The sequence below is a fragment of the Ranitomeya variabilis genome, chromosome 1 (assembly GCF_051348905.1).
Source record: "Ranitomeya variabilis isolate aRanVar5 chromosome 1, aRanVar5.hap1, whole genome shotgun sequence".
NCBI lineage: Eukaryota > Metazoa > Chordata > Amphibia > Anura > Dendrobatidae > Ranitomeya > Ranitomeya variabilis.
The window spans coordinates 8,122,692-8,140,043 of record NC_135232.1 but is presented as its reverse complement, the minus strand read 5'-3'; positions in this window follow the sequence as shown (position 1 = coordinate 8,140,043).

Below are 17,352 nucleotides of genomic sequence, written 5' to 3'. Positions count from 1 at the left end.
GAATTTGGGCATCGGCCTCAGCGGAGACAGGTGCTTCCGGCACCGCCTCCTGATGGTATGTAAGAGCTTGACGCCTGGGAAGTACAGCGCGGCTGGGCTGTCGCTCCTGTAGCGCCTTGATGGCTTTATCTTTGAACTGCGCGAAGGTCAGGTCCGGATTTTGCATGGCTAGGAAGTGTAGCTGGGCTCTTTGGTGATTGCACAGGAGCCCCTCGACAAACCGTTCTTTCAGGAGTTTACCTTCATCTTGCATACTACTAGGGTCACTCTGCTTGATGGCTCGCAGTGCCTCCTGAAGATTAAGGGCATAGTCCCGTAAGCTATCCTGCGGCCTCTGTTTGCACCCATAGAAAGTCAATTTAATTTCCGTAGCGGTGCGGGTGTCAAAGGTGGTCTTTAGCTTTGCAAAGACCTGCTGTGCAGTTTTCTTATCCGCGGCGGGCCAGGATTTCACTTCTCTCAAAGCTGCGCCAAAGAGTTGTCCGGTTATCATATGGACCTTCTGAGGCTCTGTCAGAGGATAGAACTCAAGCAGGCTGCAGATCCCTTCTTTAAAGTCAGTGAACGTATGGGATTCTCCAGAGTATCGCGGGAGCCAGGCGGCTCCTGGTAGGTACGGCATGGAGAAGGGCATTATGGCTGTTGTAGCTGTAGCAGTGTCCGGCTAGCCGATGGGAGCGGCAAGCCCCGCGGCTTCTGGCGGTGATACCGGACCTGCGGCTGCGGCTACTGCGGGGTCTGGAAGTGCCTCCGTGGCTGCGGCTGCGGCCGTTGCCTCCGCTTCTCCGGGGCCCGACATAGCCGTTCTTCTCCCTTGCTAGCCTTCCGGGGTCAGAGTTCCTTTTTCCGGAGTCAGCTCTTCACCGTGCCTTCTCGCTCCGCGCTCTTTTCGGCCGGCTCCGCCCACGAAGCTATGGCCCCTCCCCTCGGCGCGGCAATGGCAAATTTTTGGCGGCAATACACAGTCTTCTCAATAAAGCACAATTCAATCACAGTTCCAAGGCACACATGACCCGATCCTCGGGCTTAAGTAGGATCCTGTTCGTGACGCCAAGTTGGAGCGCCCCCTCTCCCAGGGGCACCGATGTCCTAAGGACCGGGTCTCCCTGCTGGCTCTGTCGATGTCACGGTGGCTAGACCCCAGCCCGTGACCCTGTTAAAGGGGGATCCAATAAAGGAATAACAGTTCGATGTGTGGGTGGTGGTGATGATGTGGTGCAGTGCCGGTCACAGTAATTAACGAGGACATCAGGTTGCAGTCTCTTTACCTCTTTACTGAAGGCTCAGGATCCTCAGTCCGAAATACGGTTAACCGGGCGGTGAGAGTCCGGCTGGTCCGATGGCATCTCCAGAGTTCTCCTTGCAGGTGGAAATCAGTGCCTACCTCCTAGCGCCTGTATGTTGCAGTCCTTCCCTGCTGAGCACCACGGGATAGTCCTCACAACTGCTGTGTCTGTGTTCGATGTCCTTCCTCTCTGTCCCCCAGATGATCTGGCTAGGACGCACCCGTATGACGGGGAGGCCTGGAGCTATTCTGGGACCCTAGAGTTGCCCCTCTCCCACGATTGCCTCCTTGGTCTGCTTAGGCGATTTGGGTGAGACAGCCAACCTATGACTAGCTGTCCTGCCGTGTTCAAAGTTGTACATAAAGTCTCTTACTTTCTCGGTGCCCCGGCCACCGGCTATGCGCCTCAGAAGGATGTTGCCTCGGTCCCACGGCACAACTCCTTTTGGCTCTATCTCCTAAATGCTGTGATCACTCTTCTCACTTTTCCACAGTATCCTTCGCCTCGTGTCCTTTCTTAAGATGCCGCCGCAAGATAGTGCAGGCGCGACTCCGTAACAGTCCCGCTTTTTAGGTCTGCTATCAGGATCCCCTCTCTCAACAGATCCTCTCTTTTTCCTCTCCCGGGCTCTATCTCTCTAACTTCCTGTCCAACCCCCAGTTTTACCAGACTGTGAGGAGTGGCCTACTAGATAGAACCGCTCCTCCTGGTGGCCGGAGTGTGAAGTGTACTGTGTGTCTGTGATACCTGGTCTGGTGAACCCCTTCAGTGCCATCAGACGTACCATCACTCCCCTTAGTGGCGGAGCATCAGTACTGCAACGACCAGGACTCTGGGGCGCTGCACTTGCATGTGCCTGATCATGCTGGTGGTGGCCAGGCTGTTTATTTTGCTACCCCTGCTGATGCGGGCATGGTAGGTGCTGCAAATGGCCTGTTTTTGGGTTATCGGCAGAGTCTTTAAAAAATAACCAGACTCGGGAAGATCTAACAGTTGGAATGGCAACTTCCCTCATGTTGGTGTTACAGGGAACGGATGCACGCCTTCTGTCTGTGGCCACCACACTGCTTCTTCCTGCCTGTTGGGGTGATATGCCTCCTTCTCCATGTGTGCTGCTGCCCTCACTCTGCATATCCTCCTGCCAGGTTGGGTCAGTCACATAGTCATCCACCACCTCATCTTCCGCATCCGTACCCTGCTCCTCCTCCTGACTTTCTGGCACTTGTGTCTCATCATTATCTACCTCTTCTGACACTTTCCCACCATCGCTTTTGGGTGACCGGGGCTGGTCAAAGCTTCGGGCATATCTACATGCGATCTCAGCTGTCACCACTTCAAGTTGACCGGACGAGAGTTCGGAATCTTGAAATGGAAAACTGAACAGCTCTTCATAGTGTCCAAGTGTGAGATCAGTTGTCTCAGGCATGTGGGAGGAAGGAGGATCAGGGTGAGGAATATCCGGACCACACTCACGGCTACTCAGGATTGACCGTGTGGAAGACAAGGTGGTGGTGGTGGCTAAGTGACTGGAAGCATTATCCGCTAACCAACCAACAACCATTTCACACTGCTCTGGCTTCAATAGTGGTGTGCTGCTGTCCCCTAGAAACTGGGACAGGAAGGTTGAGTGAGAAGATGTGGGTCTTTGTTGTGGCCCACTTTCACCTTGGCCACAGCCTCGTCCTCTGCTTGCACCATCATCATCACGTCCACTTCCCTGTCCCTTGCCCCTTGTCTTGCCCATTTTAAATGGACTACTGCACTATTTCAAATGCTCAACACAAATACCGTATATACTCGAGTATAAGCCAACCCGAGTATAAGCCGACCCCCCTAATTTTGCAACAAAAAACTGGGAAAACTTATTGACTCGAGTATAAGCCTAGGGTGGAAAATGCAGCAGCTACAGTTAAATGTAAAAAATAAAAATAGATACCAATAAAAGTAAAATTAATTGAGACATCAGTAGGTTAAGTGTTTTTGAATATCCATATTGAATCAGGAGCCCCATATAATGTTCCATGCAGTTCTTTATGGCCCCATAAGATACCCCATATAATGCTCCATGCAGTTCTTTATGGCCCCATAGATGCCCCATATAATGCTCCATGCAGTTCTTTATGGCCCCATAAGATGCCCCATATAATGCTCCATGCAGTTCTTTAAGGCCCCATAGATGCCCCATATAATGCTCCATGCAGTTCTTTATGGCCCCAGACATGCCCCATATAATGCTCCATGCAGTTCATTATGGCCCCATAAAATGCCCCATATAATGCTCCATGCAGTTATGGCCCCATATAATGCTCCATGCAGTTATGGCCCCACAGATGCCCCATATAATGCTCCATGAAGTTATGGCCCCATAGATGCCCCATATAATGCTCCATGCAGTTCTTTATGGCCCCATAGATGCCCCATATAATGCTCCATGCAGTTATGGCCCCATAGATGCCCCATATAATGCTCCATGCAGTTATGGCCCCATAGATGCCCCATATAATGCTCCATGCAGTTATGGCCCCATAGATGCCCCATATAATGCTCCATGCAGTTATGGCCCCATAGATGCCCCATATAATGCTCCATGCAGTTATGGCCCCATAGATGCCCCAAATAATGCTCCATGCAGTTATGGCCCCATAGATGCCCCATATAATGCTCCATGCAGTTATGGCCCCATATAATGCTCCATGCAGTTATGGCCCCATAGATGCCCCATAGATGCCCCATATAATGCTCCATGCAGTTATGGCCCCATAGATGCCCCATATAATGCTCCATGCAGTTCTTTATGGCCCCATAGATGTCCCATATAATGCTCCATGCAGTTCTTTATGGCCCCATAGACGCTCCATACAGCATTGTGCCACATGTAATGCTGCTGCTGCACTAAAAAAAAAAAAAAAATGACATACTCACCTTTGGTTGTTGCCTGCTGCTCCTCAGCGTCCCGTCTCTCCGCATTGACTGTTAAGGTCAAAGGGCGGCGCGCACACTAATACGTCATCACGCCCTCTGACCTGAACAGTCACAGCAAGAGGACGGGAAGACGGAGCTTCGGTGGAACAAGGGAAGGTAAATATACTCACCTGTCCCGGCGCTCCTCACGCGGTCCCTGCATGTCCCATGGCAGCTTCTTCCGGTAGTGAGCGGTCACATGGTACCGCTCATTACAGTAATGAATATGCGGCTCTGCCCCTGTGAGAGTGGAGTCCATATTCATTACTTTAATGAGCGGTAACACGTGACAGCTGAAGAGGGGAAGAACTTGAAGCTGACGCGCCGAACACCGTGGGACATGCAGGGACCGCGTCAGGAGCGCCGGGAGTAGGTGAGTATTTGACAGGCATCGCTCCCCCTCACCCGCCGACCCTCCCGCCTTCCTTGACTCAAGTATAAGCCGAGAGGGGCACTTTCAGCCCATTTTTTGGGGCTGAAAATCTCGGCTTATACTCGAATATATACGGTATATTTAGTAGCGAAATAATATGTGATCAGTATGCCTGCAAATCTACGATTTTTCAAACCCAAACACCAGCCAGGCCTCAGCCGGACATAACAGACTGTATTCAGTTTTTGTGGGCTTTATTGTGAATTTAATTTATGCAAAATAGTGCTGTATATAAGTAGAGTAACAGACAGCAAAAAAAGGGGTACACCGGCCTACAATGACCAAACTTGGAGTACGCAGATATATGAGGGCTGTCACGGAAATACCACACTGGCAAATATGTGGCCTTTTAATCCTTTTAATATTTTTTTTATGCTAAATAGTGCTGTATATAATATCAGTAACAGACAGCAAAAAAAGTGGTACAATGGCCTCCAATGCCCAAACTTGGAACACGCAGATACATGAGGCCTTTTTTGGCGAATTTAAAACTCCAAAGAAAAAAAAAGTGGCACAAGGCTAGCACACACAACTATGCTACGTATGCCTGACAAACTATGATTTTTAAACAGGCCTCAGTCTGACAGAACACACTGTATTTTTTTGGGGGGGGGATTTTTGGAAAAAAAAAATTCAACTAGGTATATAGTAAATAAGCAGCAGACAGTTATGGAGCTTTGGGAGGGATGCAGTGGGAGCAATGTACGCACATACAGTGCCTGCAGGCCTTGCACTGATGAGGATATGCTGTGCCCTGCCTGCCTAGCGCTGCAATATCGGGACCCACGAATTAGCCCTAAAAAAGACTGTTGGTTTCTCAGGAGTTGTGGATGTAAGTTGCAGACCTACACTACCTCTAAAACCACGATTCTGACCCGATCCCGTCAGCAGCTCTCCCTACTCTCGCTGAATCCGGAGCTGAATGCGGCGAGCAGGGCGGCGCCAGGTCTCTTATACTCGGGATGATGCTGTGCAGCCCAGCCAATCACTGCAAGACCACAATAAAGATGGCTGCAGCCTTCCATGGCCTGGCAGACAATCCCTGCATTGTGATTGGGTCTCTAAAGTCCACGAAAAATGCTGGGTGGACACTAAAGTTACTGCTGAATAATCCCGGAAATGCTCACTGCTAGCCGAGTACACCGAGCATAGCACACCTCCCAACCATCCTGGATCCAGCGGCACTGTCCCGATTTTGACAGTCAGCCCCGCGATCCCGGGCGGGACATTAGTTGTCCCGCACTGGTTGGGAGGTGTGTATATCTCCCGGTCAGCTCCCTGAGCCCCTGCACCCGCAGACTCTCTGTGCGCACAGGACCTGTGATGAAGTCACAGGATGGGAGGAGTCAGGGGGTCACATGATCGAGAGGACCTCCGTGTACAGGACTCTGCTGGTTGTCATGACACTGGAGGAAGGTAAGGGTATGTGTGAGGTCAGGAGGTGTTTACAGTGTGGATGTAGCAGAGCCGTGTGTGTGCGAGGTGTACGGATCGGAGCAGCATGTGAAAGGTGTATGGAGCAGAGTCGTGTGTGTAAGACGTGTACAGAGCGGAGCCACGTGTGTACGAGGTGTACGGAGCAGAGCCATGTGTGTACAAGGTATACGGAGCGGAGCAGCGTGTGCAATGTGTATGGAGCGGAGCCGTGTGTGTACGAGGTGTATGGAGCAGAGCCGTGTGTGTATGAGGTGTATGGAGCAGAGCCGTGTGTGTACGAGGTGTATGGAGCGGAGCCGTGTGTGCAAGGTGTACGGAGCGGAGCAGCGTGTGCAATGTGTATGGAGCGGAGCCGTGTGTGTACGAGGTGTATGGAGCAGAGCCGTGTGTGTACGAGGTGTATGGAGCAGAGCCGTGTGTGTATGAGGTGTATGGAGCAGAGCCGTGTGTGTACGAGGTGTATGGAGCAGAGCCGTGTGTGTATGAGGTGTATGGAGCAGAGCCGTGTGTGTACGAGGTGTATGGAGCGGAGCCGTGTGTGTGCAAGGTGTACGGAGCGGAGCTGTGTGTACGAGGTGTATGGAGCGGAGCCGTGTGTGTACGAGGTGTACGGAGCGGAGCTGTGTGTACGAGGTGTATGGAGAGGAGCTGTGTGTGTACGAGGTGTATGGAGAGGAGCTGTGTGTGTATAAGGTGTATGGAGCGGAGCCGTGTGTGTACGAAGTGTACGGAGTGGAGCCGTGTGTGTACGAGATGTATGGGGAGGAGCCGTGTGTGTACGAGGTGTACGGAGCGGAGCCGTGTGTCTACGAAGTGTACGGAGTGGAGCCGTGTGTGTACGAGATGTATGGGGAGGAGCCGTGTGTGTACGAGGTGTACGGAGCGGAGCCGTGTGTGTACGAGGTGTATGGAGCGGAGCCGTGTGTGTATAAGGTGTATGGAGTGGAGCCGTGTGTGTACGAGATGTATGGGGAGGAGCCGTGTGTGTACGAAGTGTACGGAGTGGAGCCATGTCTCTACGAAGTGTACGGAGTGGAGCCGTGTGTGTACGAGATGTATGGGGAGGAGCCGTGTGTGTACGAGGTGTACGGAGCGGAGCCGTGTGTGTATGAGGTGTATGGAGCGGAGCCGTGTGTGTACGAGGTGTGCGGAGCGGAGCCGTGTGTGTACGATGTGTATGGAGCGGAGCCATGTGTGTACGAGGTGTACGGAGCGGAGCTGTGTGTACGAGGTGTATGGAGCGGAGCCGTGTGTGTACGAGGTGTACGGAGCGGAGCTGTGTGTACGAGGTGTATAGAGCAGAGCCGTGTGTGTACGAGGTGTATGGAGCGGAGCCGTGTGTGTGCGAGGTGTACGGAGCGGAGCTGTGTGTACGAGGTGTATGGAGTGGAGTCGTGTGTGTACGAGATGTATGGAGAGGAGCCGTGTGTGTACGAGATGTATGGAGAGGAGCCGTGTGTGTATGAGGTGTATGGAGCGGAGCCGCGTGTGTATAAGGTGTATGGAGCGGAGCCGTGTGTGTACGAAGTGTACGGGGTGGAGCCGTGTGTGTACGAAGTGTACGGAGTGGAGCCGTGTGTGTAAGAGATGTATGGGGAGGAGCCGTATGTGTACGAGGTGTACGGAGCGGAGCCGTGTGTGTATGAGGTGTATGGAGCGGAGCCGTGTGTGTACGAGGTGTACGGAGCGGAGCCGCATGTGCAAGGTGAATGGAGCGCAGTCGTGTGTGTACGAGGTGTATGGAGCGGAGCCATGTGTGTACGAGGTGTACAGAGTGGAGCCGTGTACGAGGTGTACGGAGCGGAGCCGCATGTGCAAAGTGTATGGAGCGCAGTCATGTGTGTACGAGGTGTATGGAGCGGAGCCATGTGTGTACGAGGTGTACGGAGTGGAGCCGTGTACGAGGTGTACGGAGCGGAGCCGCATGTGCAAGGTGTATGGAGTGCAGTCGTGTGTGTACGAGGTGTATGGAGCAGAGTCATGTGTGTACGAGGTGTACGGAGTGGAGCCGTGTGCGAGGTGTACGGAGCGGAGCCGCATGTGCAAGGTGTATGGAGCGCAGTCGTGTGTGTACGAGGTGTAAGGATCGGAGCCATGTGTGTACGAGGTGTACGGAGTGGAGCTGTGTGTACGAGGTGTATGGAGCGGAGCCGTGTGTGTACGAGGTGTACGGAGCGGAGCTGTGTGTACGAGGTGTATGGAGCAGAGCCGTGTGTGTACGAGGTGTACGGAGCAGAGCCGTGTGTGTACGAGGTGTATGGAGCGGAGCCGTGTGTGTGCGAGGTGTATGGAGTGGAGTCGCATGTGTACGAGGTGTACGGAGCGGACGCTTGCTGTGTCGGATCGGAGCAGATATTGCTCCTCGCTCTGACTCTGACTGGCACAGGAGACACGGAGGTCTTTATCAGTGGCGTATCACAGCTGCAGTGACGTGAGCAGTCAGCGGCGCAGCTGGATGATACCATTCAGCGCCGTGGGAGTGGAAGCTGCCAGCTGCTGCGAGGGAGTGCGGTGAAAGGTGTGTGTGTGTGTAGTGATGGAGAAGGCAATGATGGGGGTGGGGTAACCATGTGTGGCCATTAAACTGCACCCAGCATTGTGTGGGGCCATTATACTGTATGGAGCATCGTGAGGGGCCATTATACTGTACCCAGCATTATGTGTGGCCATTATACTGTACCCAGCATTGTGTGGGGCCATTATACTGTACAAAGCATCATGTGGGGCCATTATACTGTATGGACCATCACGTGGGGCAAGTATACTGTACGCAGCATCATGTGGGGCCATTATACAGTATGGAGCATAATGTGGCCATTATACAGTATGGAGCATCATGTGGAGCCATTATACAGTAAGGAGCATCATGTGTGGCCATTATACAGTATGGAGCATCATGTGTGGCCATTATACAGTACGCAGCATCATGTGTGGCCATTATACAGTACGAAGCATCATGTGGAGCTATTATACAGTATGGAGCATAATGTGGCCAATGGCATTATACAGTATGGAGCGTCATGTGTGGCCATTATACAGTTTGGAGCATCATGTGGTCATTATACAGTATGGAGCATCATGTGTGGCCTTATACAGTATGGAGCATCATGTGTGGCCATTATACAGTATGGAGCATCATGTGTGGCCATTATACAGTATGGAGCACCGTGAGGCTATTATACAGTATGGAGCACTGTGTGGCCAATATACAGTATGGAGCATCATGTGGAGCCATTATACAGTATGGAGCATCATGTGTGGCCATTATACAGTATGGGGCATCATGTGGAGCCATTATACAGTATGGAGCATCATGTGTGGCCATTATACAGTATGTTGCATAATGTGGCCATTATACAGTATGGAGCATCATTTATAGACATTATACAGTATGGAGCATCATGTGGCCATTATACAGTATGAAGCATCATGTGTGGCCATTATACAGTATGGAGCATCATGTGCAGCCATTATACAGTATGGAGCACTGTGTGGCCAATATATAGTATGGAGCATCATGTGAAGCCATTATACAGTATGGAGCATCATGTGTGGCCATTATACAGTATGGGGCATCATGTGGAGCCATTATACAGTATGGAGCATCATGTGTGGCCATTATACAGTATGTTGCATAATGTGGCCATTATACAGTATGGAGCATCATTTATAGACATTATACAGTATGGAGCATCATGTGGCCATTATACAGTATGGAGCATCATGTGTGGCCATTATACAGTATGGAGCATCATGTGCAGCCATTATACAGTATGGAGCACTGTGTGGCCAATATACAGTATGGAGCATCATGTGGAGCCATTATACAGTATGGAGCATCATGTGTGGTCATTATACAGTATGCAGCATCATGTGGGCCCATTATACTGTATGGAGCATCACGTGGGGCCAGTACACTGTACGCAGCATCATTTGGGGCCATTATACAGTATGGAGTGTCATGCGTGGCCATATTTTTTTTTGTTTATAATTATTGTTTACGAAACATTGTGATCAGAAGTGCTAAATGGGTGTGGTTGGGGCGTGACTAGTTGTGAAATGGGTGTGGTCAGAGGTGTGGCCTAAAATTTGCTGCAGCGCTGCGCGCGCCGCTGCCTTTGTCCCTCTTTCCCTTCCTCAAAAGTTGGGAGGTATGAGCATGGCGATACTCGGGCGAGTAACAAGTAGTGGCGAGCACGTTCGCTCATCACTAGTTCACCGAGCACAATCATGGGAACAAGAAAAGGGCCTTCACCAAACAGTTCCCACAAAATCAGAAGCTGCAATTATCCATAATGTCTTGACTACTGAAGTATTAAGCTTTATCTTCATTTGAACTAAGGGCCTCAAACAATGTGATGTGACCCAGTGAGACTTTCACCAGAGTCCAGCACACATCACCCTGACTGACCCTCTATTGAGAAAGAGATCTGTGGACAGAAGAGTCAGTTATCTACACAGTCACCTTGTATGTGTCAGTCCTTATCACATTTCTGCAGAAAGCCTGGCAATATCAGATTTCTGTAGAAAACATACAGTTACACACGTGGTCAAAATTGTTTGTACCCCTCGTTTATAAGTATATAAGGGGACAATACAAATATCTCGCTGAGGATCTGTTTATACCAAGGAAGGTGACGGGCACAAGGGGGCATTCTTTGCGTCTCGAGGAGAGAAGGGTTTTCCACCAACATAGAAGAGGATTCTTTACTGTTAGGGCAGTGAGAATCTGGAATTGCTTGCCTGAGGAGGTGGTGATGGCGAACTCAGTCGAGGGGTTCAAGAGAGGCCTGGAAGTCTTCCTGGAGCAGAACAATATTGTATCATACAATTATTAGGTTCTGTAGAAGGACGTAGATCTGGGGGTTTATTCTGATGGAATATAGGCTGAACTGGATGGACACATGGCTTTTTTCGGCCTTACTATCTATGTTACTATGTTAATGACAGAAAAACCCACAATGGTCACAGAAATAACTTGAATCTGACAAAAGTAATAATAAATAAAAGATCTATGAAAATGAACAAATGAAAGTCAGACATTGCTTTTCAACCATGATGAGTCCACAGAATTTTGAAAAATAAAGCTCATAAAATCGGCCTGGACAGAAATGATGGTAGCCCTGAAAATAATGTGACAAAAGGGACATGTTAGATTGCGGTGTGTCCAGTAACTATCATCACAGGTGTCTACAATCCTGGAATCAGTGAGTGGCCGGTATATAGGGCTACAGATCCTCACTGTGCTGTGTGGTGACATGGTGTGTATCATACTCAACATGGACCAGAGGAAGCAAAGGAGTTGTCTCAGGAGATTAGAAAGGAAATTATAGACAGACATGTTACAGGTAAAAGTTATAAGACATCTCCAAGCAGCTTGATGTTCCTGTGACTACAGCTGCACATATTATTCAGAAATGTAAGATCCATGGACTGTAGCCGACCTCCCTGGACATGGCCGCAGGAGGAAAATGGATGACAAGTCAAAGAGACGGATAATATGAATGGTAACAAAAGAGCCAGAAAAACTTCTAAACAGATTAAAGGTGAACTTCAAGCTCAAGGAACATCAGTGTCAGATCGCATCATCTGTCGTTGTATGAGCCAAAGTGAACTTCATGGGAGATGAACAAGGAGGACACCATTGTTGAAAAAAAATCATAAAAAGGACAGACTGGAATTTGCCCAACTACATGTTGACAAGCCACAAAGCTCCTGGGAGAATGTCCTATGGACAGATGAGACAAAAATGAAACTTTTTGGCAAGGCACATCAGTTCAGATGGAAAAATGTAGCATATCAAGAAAAGAACACTGTCCCTACTGTGAAACATGGAGGAGGCTCTGCTATGTTCTGGGGCTGTTTTGCTGCATCGGGCACAGGGTGTCTAGAATCTGCAGGGTACAATGAAATCTCAAGACTATCAAGGAATTCTAGAGAGAAATGTGCTGCCCAGTGTCAGAAAGCTTGGTCTCAGGCTCAGGTCATGGGTCTTGGAAGAGGATAATGACCCAAAACACACAGCTAAAAACACTCAAGAATGGCTAATATAATATAAAATATTGTATTATTCTGAAGTGGCCTTCTATGAGCCCTGACCTAAATCCTATTGAGCATCTTTGGAAAGAGCTGAAACCTGCCGTCTGGAAAAGTCAACCTTCAAACACGAGACAACTGGAGCAGTTTGCTCTTGAGGAGCGGCCAAAATACGTGTCGAGAGGTTCAGAAGTCTCATTGACAGTTACAGGAATCGTTTGATTGCAGTGATTGCCTCAAAAGGTTGTGCAGCAAAATATTAAGTTAAGGGAACCATCATTTCTGTCCTGGCCGATTTCATGAGTTTTTTATTTTTTTTTCAAATTCTGTGGAAGCATGGGTGAAAAGCAACGTCTGACTTTCATTTGTTCATTTTCGTAGATCTTTTATTTATTATTACTTGTGTCAGATTCAAGTTATTCCTGTGACCATTGTGGGTTTTTCTGTCATTAAACGAGGGGGACCAACAATTTTGACCACGTGTGTTTATAAATTTATATCCTAGAACTGCAGTAGTAAGACTTCACAGAGATTAACAAAACTAAACTACACTCACCCATTTACATTGCTTTACAGTTCAGTCCATTTACAGAGTTTTCAAAAATAATAAAAGCTTTACAAAATACCCATGTATCCCCAACACTACGGCTGACCATTATCCCTGACTTGTTCTCCTACTGACCACTGTCCATGATGTATCCTCCTACTGTCCACGTGTCCTCCTGCTGACAACGGTCAATGATGTGTCCTCCTGCCAGCCACTGTCTATGATGTGTCCTCTTGCTGACCACTGTTCATAATATGTCCTCCTACTGTCCACTGCCCTTGTGTCCTCCTGCTGACAACTGTCCATGATGTGTCCTCCTGCTGACCACTGTCCAAGATGTATACTCTACTGTCCACGTGTACTTTTGCTGACCACTGTCCATGATGTGACCACCTGTTGACTACTGTTTATGATGTATACTCCTGCTAACAAAGGTCAATGATGTGTCCTCTTGCCACCCACTGTATATGATGTGTCCTCCTGCTGACTACTGTTCATAATATGCCCTCCTACTGTCCACTGTCCATGATGACATGTGACCTCCGGTTGACTACTGTCTATGAATCTGATGTATCCTCCTGCTGACCACTGTCCATGATGTTTGCTCCCCCTTACTATTGGCCATGATGTGACCTCCTGCTGACTACTGTCTATGATTTGTGCTCCTGCTGACCACTGTCCATGATGTGACCTTCTCTTGACTACTGTCTATGATGTTTCCTCCTGCAGACCACTGTCCATCATTTGGACTTCATAGAATCATAGAATGGTAGAGTTGGAAGGGTCATCCTGTGTCATCTGGTCCAACCCCCTGCTCAAAGCAGGATTCACTAAATCATCCCAGACATATATCTGTCCAGCCTCTGTTTGAAGACTTCCATTGAAGGAGAACTCACCACCTCTTATGGCCGCCTGTTCCACTCATTGATCACCATCACTGTCAAAAAGTTTTTTCTAATCTCTAATCTGTGTCTCCTCCCATTCAGTTTCATCCCATTGCTTCTAGTCTTTCCTTGTGCAAATGAGAATAAAGATGATCCTTCTACAATGTGACAGCCCTTGAGATATTTGTAGACAGCTATTAAGTCTCCTCTCAGTCTTCTTTTGTTGCAAGCTAAACATTCCCAAATCCTGCAACCGTTCCTCTTAGGACATGGTTTGCAGACCAAGAAGAGAAAAGAGAGCTGACAGCACTCACTTACTGGGGCGCCCTTTCCACGTCCAGGGAACCTTCAAGGACAATCAGATAAGCAAAGTATTGAAGTAACAGCGCTCCATCCAGGTGTAGTAGTTCAAACAAATAGGTTTATTTTGCCATAGTGAAGAAACGTTTCGACCGAATAGGTCTTTTTCAAGCATGCTTGAAAAAGACCTATTCGGTCGAAACGTTGCTTCACTATGGCAAAATAAACCTATTTGTTTGAACTACTACACCTGGATGGAGCGCTGTTACTTCACTACTATGGTTTGCAGACCAGTCACCATTCTGGTAGCTCTTCTCTGACCTTGTTCCAGTTTGTTGATATTTTTTTTTAAATGTGGAGCCCAAAACTGGACACAGTATTCCAGATGAGGTTTGACCAAAGAGGAGTAGAGGGCAATAATGACTTTGGGTGATCTAGACTCTGTGCTTCTGTTAATACATCCCAGAATTGTATTTGCCTTTTTTGCTGCTGCATCACACTGTTGACTCATGTTCAGTCTGTGATCTATTAGTATACCCAAGTCTTTTTCACATGTGCTGTTGCTTTGCCCTATTCCTCCCATTCTGTATATGCTTTTTTCATTTTTATTGCCCAGATGTAGTACTTTGCATTTTTCCTTGTTAAAAACCATTCTGTTAGTTGCTGACTTCTGCTGACCGCTGTTTATGATGATGCCTCCTAACCACTGCCCATGGTGTGTCCTTTTTTACAAGTGTTTTTGTGATGGCATTTTTTTGTTGCATCATGTGTTACAATTTTTATCGCTTTTTAATCCTGAAATGAACAGAAGCCATCGTTGAGCCAGCTTCACTTTAGAGAAAGTCATCAAAAGTTGATATTGCATTTCTTCTATGTCGGGCTGACGCATGCAGAATGTGCTTCTCCCCTTTATGGACACTCACCTCCATGAAATACTCACAAGTCACATGCAAATCACACACGTCAAAATGCCTTAAATGTATTTTCTCCCAAATAACATTGCGTTTGAGCAATAACAGCAGCAACGTCTTATTTTTCTGTAAATATCATTTTATGTGTTCTTTTTTTGTACCATTGTGTCATCAGCTTTTACTATGCATTATAGGGGCTCCGTCAGCACAGAAGGACTGTTCAAGCCAAAACAGACGCGCAGTGCTCCCTTGGCGGCCAGACATCTTCTTGATTTCCCCATATCCCTGCCTAACTCTTATTTGATTGACAACTCATAGAGAGAAGTGTGGAGTTAGAGGGAAACATGTAGACTGGGAGAAGTAGTTAAACGATTGGCTGCCCGATGCAAAGAGCGCCTGCGCTTGGTTTGAACAGTCATTTTGCGCAGAGTCCCTTTAAATGCAAAAAAAGAATTGTGCCATTTATGTTTCCATAATTTACTCTTCATCATAAATAGCTGGTTTATGGTATAATGAGGATTGTTACAGGGATAGGAAGTCTGCCATGGTAGTCACTAATGTACTGATTTTATATAAAGGGAACCTGTCAGGTAACTCATTCCACCCAAAGCGCGGGCAGCGTGATTGCAGCCAGGTATATAATTCTGTATGTATGCTCTGAAGATCGGTCAGGAACAAGAGCAATATAATAATAACCTTTATTTATAACGCGCCAACGTATGCCGCAGCGCTTTACAGTTCAGGAGTTCATATACAACAGTCATAGGCGACAGCGTTAAAGATAATACAATGCAGCTTACAGTCTACAATGAGGTACAGGGGCTTATCTATAATGGTGGTCCTGCCATCTTGAGGCAATGAAGGAGAGATAAAGGCTGGATGAGGTTGTCACCAGCCAATACTCGTAGTGCTTCTGGGTGCGGTGAAGTTTGGTGGAGGGTTATGATCAGAGAAATTGTAACTGGACTATTAATAAAAAGGACTTTGATTAGGAAATGTGATAGGACGCCCTACACAGATGTGTTTTTAGGGAGCTACTAAAAATGTGTACGTTGTGGTTAGTCCTGATTTATTGGGGTAGAGCATTCTAGAGGATTGGTGCAACTTGGGAGAAGTCTTGGACCCAGGAGTGTGAGGTACGGATTAGTGCAGAGGTTAGTCGAAAGTCGCTTGGGGAGCGTAACAAGCGGGTTGGTGGATAAACAGAAATGAGGGAGGAAATGTAGGGGGGCCTCACTGTGGAGAGGCCAGCACGGTCATAGACAGAAATGAGGGAGGAGATGTAGGGGGGACTGCACTGTGGAGAGGCCGGCACAGTCATAGACAGAAATGAGGGAGGAGATGTAGGGGGGACTGCACTGTGGAGAGGCCGGCATGGTCATAGACAGAAATGAGGGAGGAGATGTAGGGGGGACCGCACTGTGGAGAGGCCGGCAAGGTCATAGACAGAAATGAGGGAGGAGATGTAGGGAGGAACGCACTGTGGAGAGGCCGGCAAGGTCATAGACAGAAATGAGGGAGGAGATGTAGGGGGCCACAATGTGGAGAGGCCGGCACGGTCATAGACAGAAATGAGGGAGGAGATGTAGGGGGCCACAATGTGGAGAGGCCGGCACAGTCATAGACAGAAATGAGGGAGGAGATGTAGGGGGGACCGCACTGTGGAGAGGCCGGCACAGTCATAGACAGAAATGAGGGAGGAGATGTAGGGGGGACCGCACTGTGGAGAGGCCGGCACAGTCATAGACAGAAATGAGGGAGGAGATGTAGGGGGGAACGCACTGTGGAGAGGCCGGCAAGGTCATAGACAGAAATGAGGGAGGAGATGTAGGGGGGACCGCACTGTGGAGAGGCCGGCACGGTCATAGACAGAAATGAGGGAGGAGATGTAGGGGGGACTGCACTGTGGAGAGGCCGGCAAGGTCATAGACAGAAACGAGGGAGGAGATGTAGGGGGCCACAATGTGGAGAGGCCGGCACAGTCATAGACAGAAATGAGGGAGGAGATGTAGGGGGGACCGCACTGTGGAGAGGCCGGCAAGGTCATAGACAGAAACGAGGGAGGAGATGTAGGGGGACCGCACTGTGGAGAGGCCGGCACAGTCATAGACAGAAATGAGGGAGGAGATGTAGGGGGGACCGCACTGTGGAGAGGCCGGCAAGGTCATAGACAGAAACGAGGGAGGAGATGTAGGGGGGACTGCACTGTGGAGAGGCCGGCAAGGTCATAGACAGAAACGAGGGAGGAGATGTAGGGGGCCGCAATGTGGAGAGGCCGGCACAGTCATAGACAGAAATGAGGGAGGAGATGTAGGGGGGACCGCACTGTGGAGAGGCCGGCAAGGTCATAGACAGAAACGAGGGAGGAGATGTAGGGGGACCGCACTGTGGAGAGGCCGGCACAGTCATAGACAGAAATGAGGGAGGAGATGTAGGGGGGACCGCACTGTGGAGAGGCCGGCAAGGTCATAGACAGAAACGAGGGAGGAGATGTAGGGGGCCGCACTGTGGAGAGGCCGGCACAGTCATAGACAGAAATGAGGGAGGAGATGTAGGG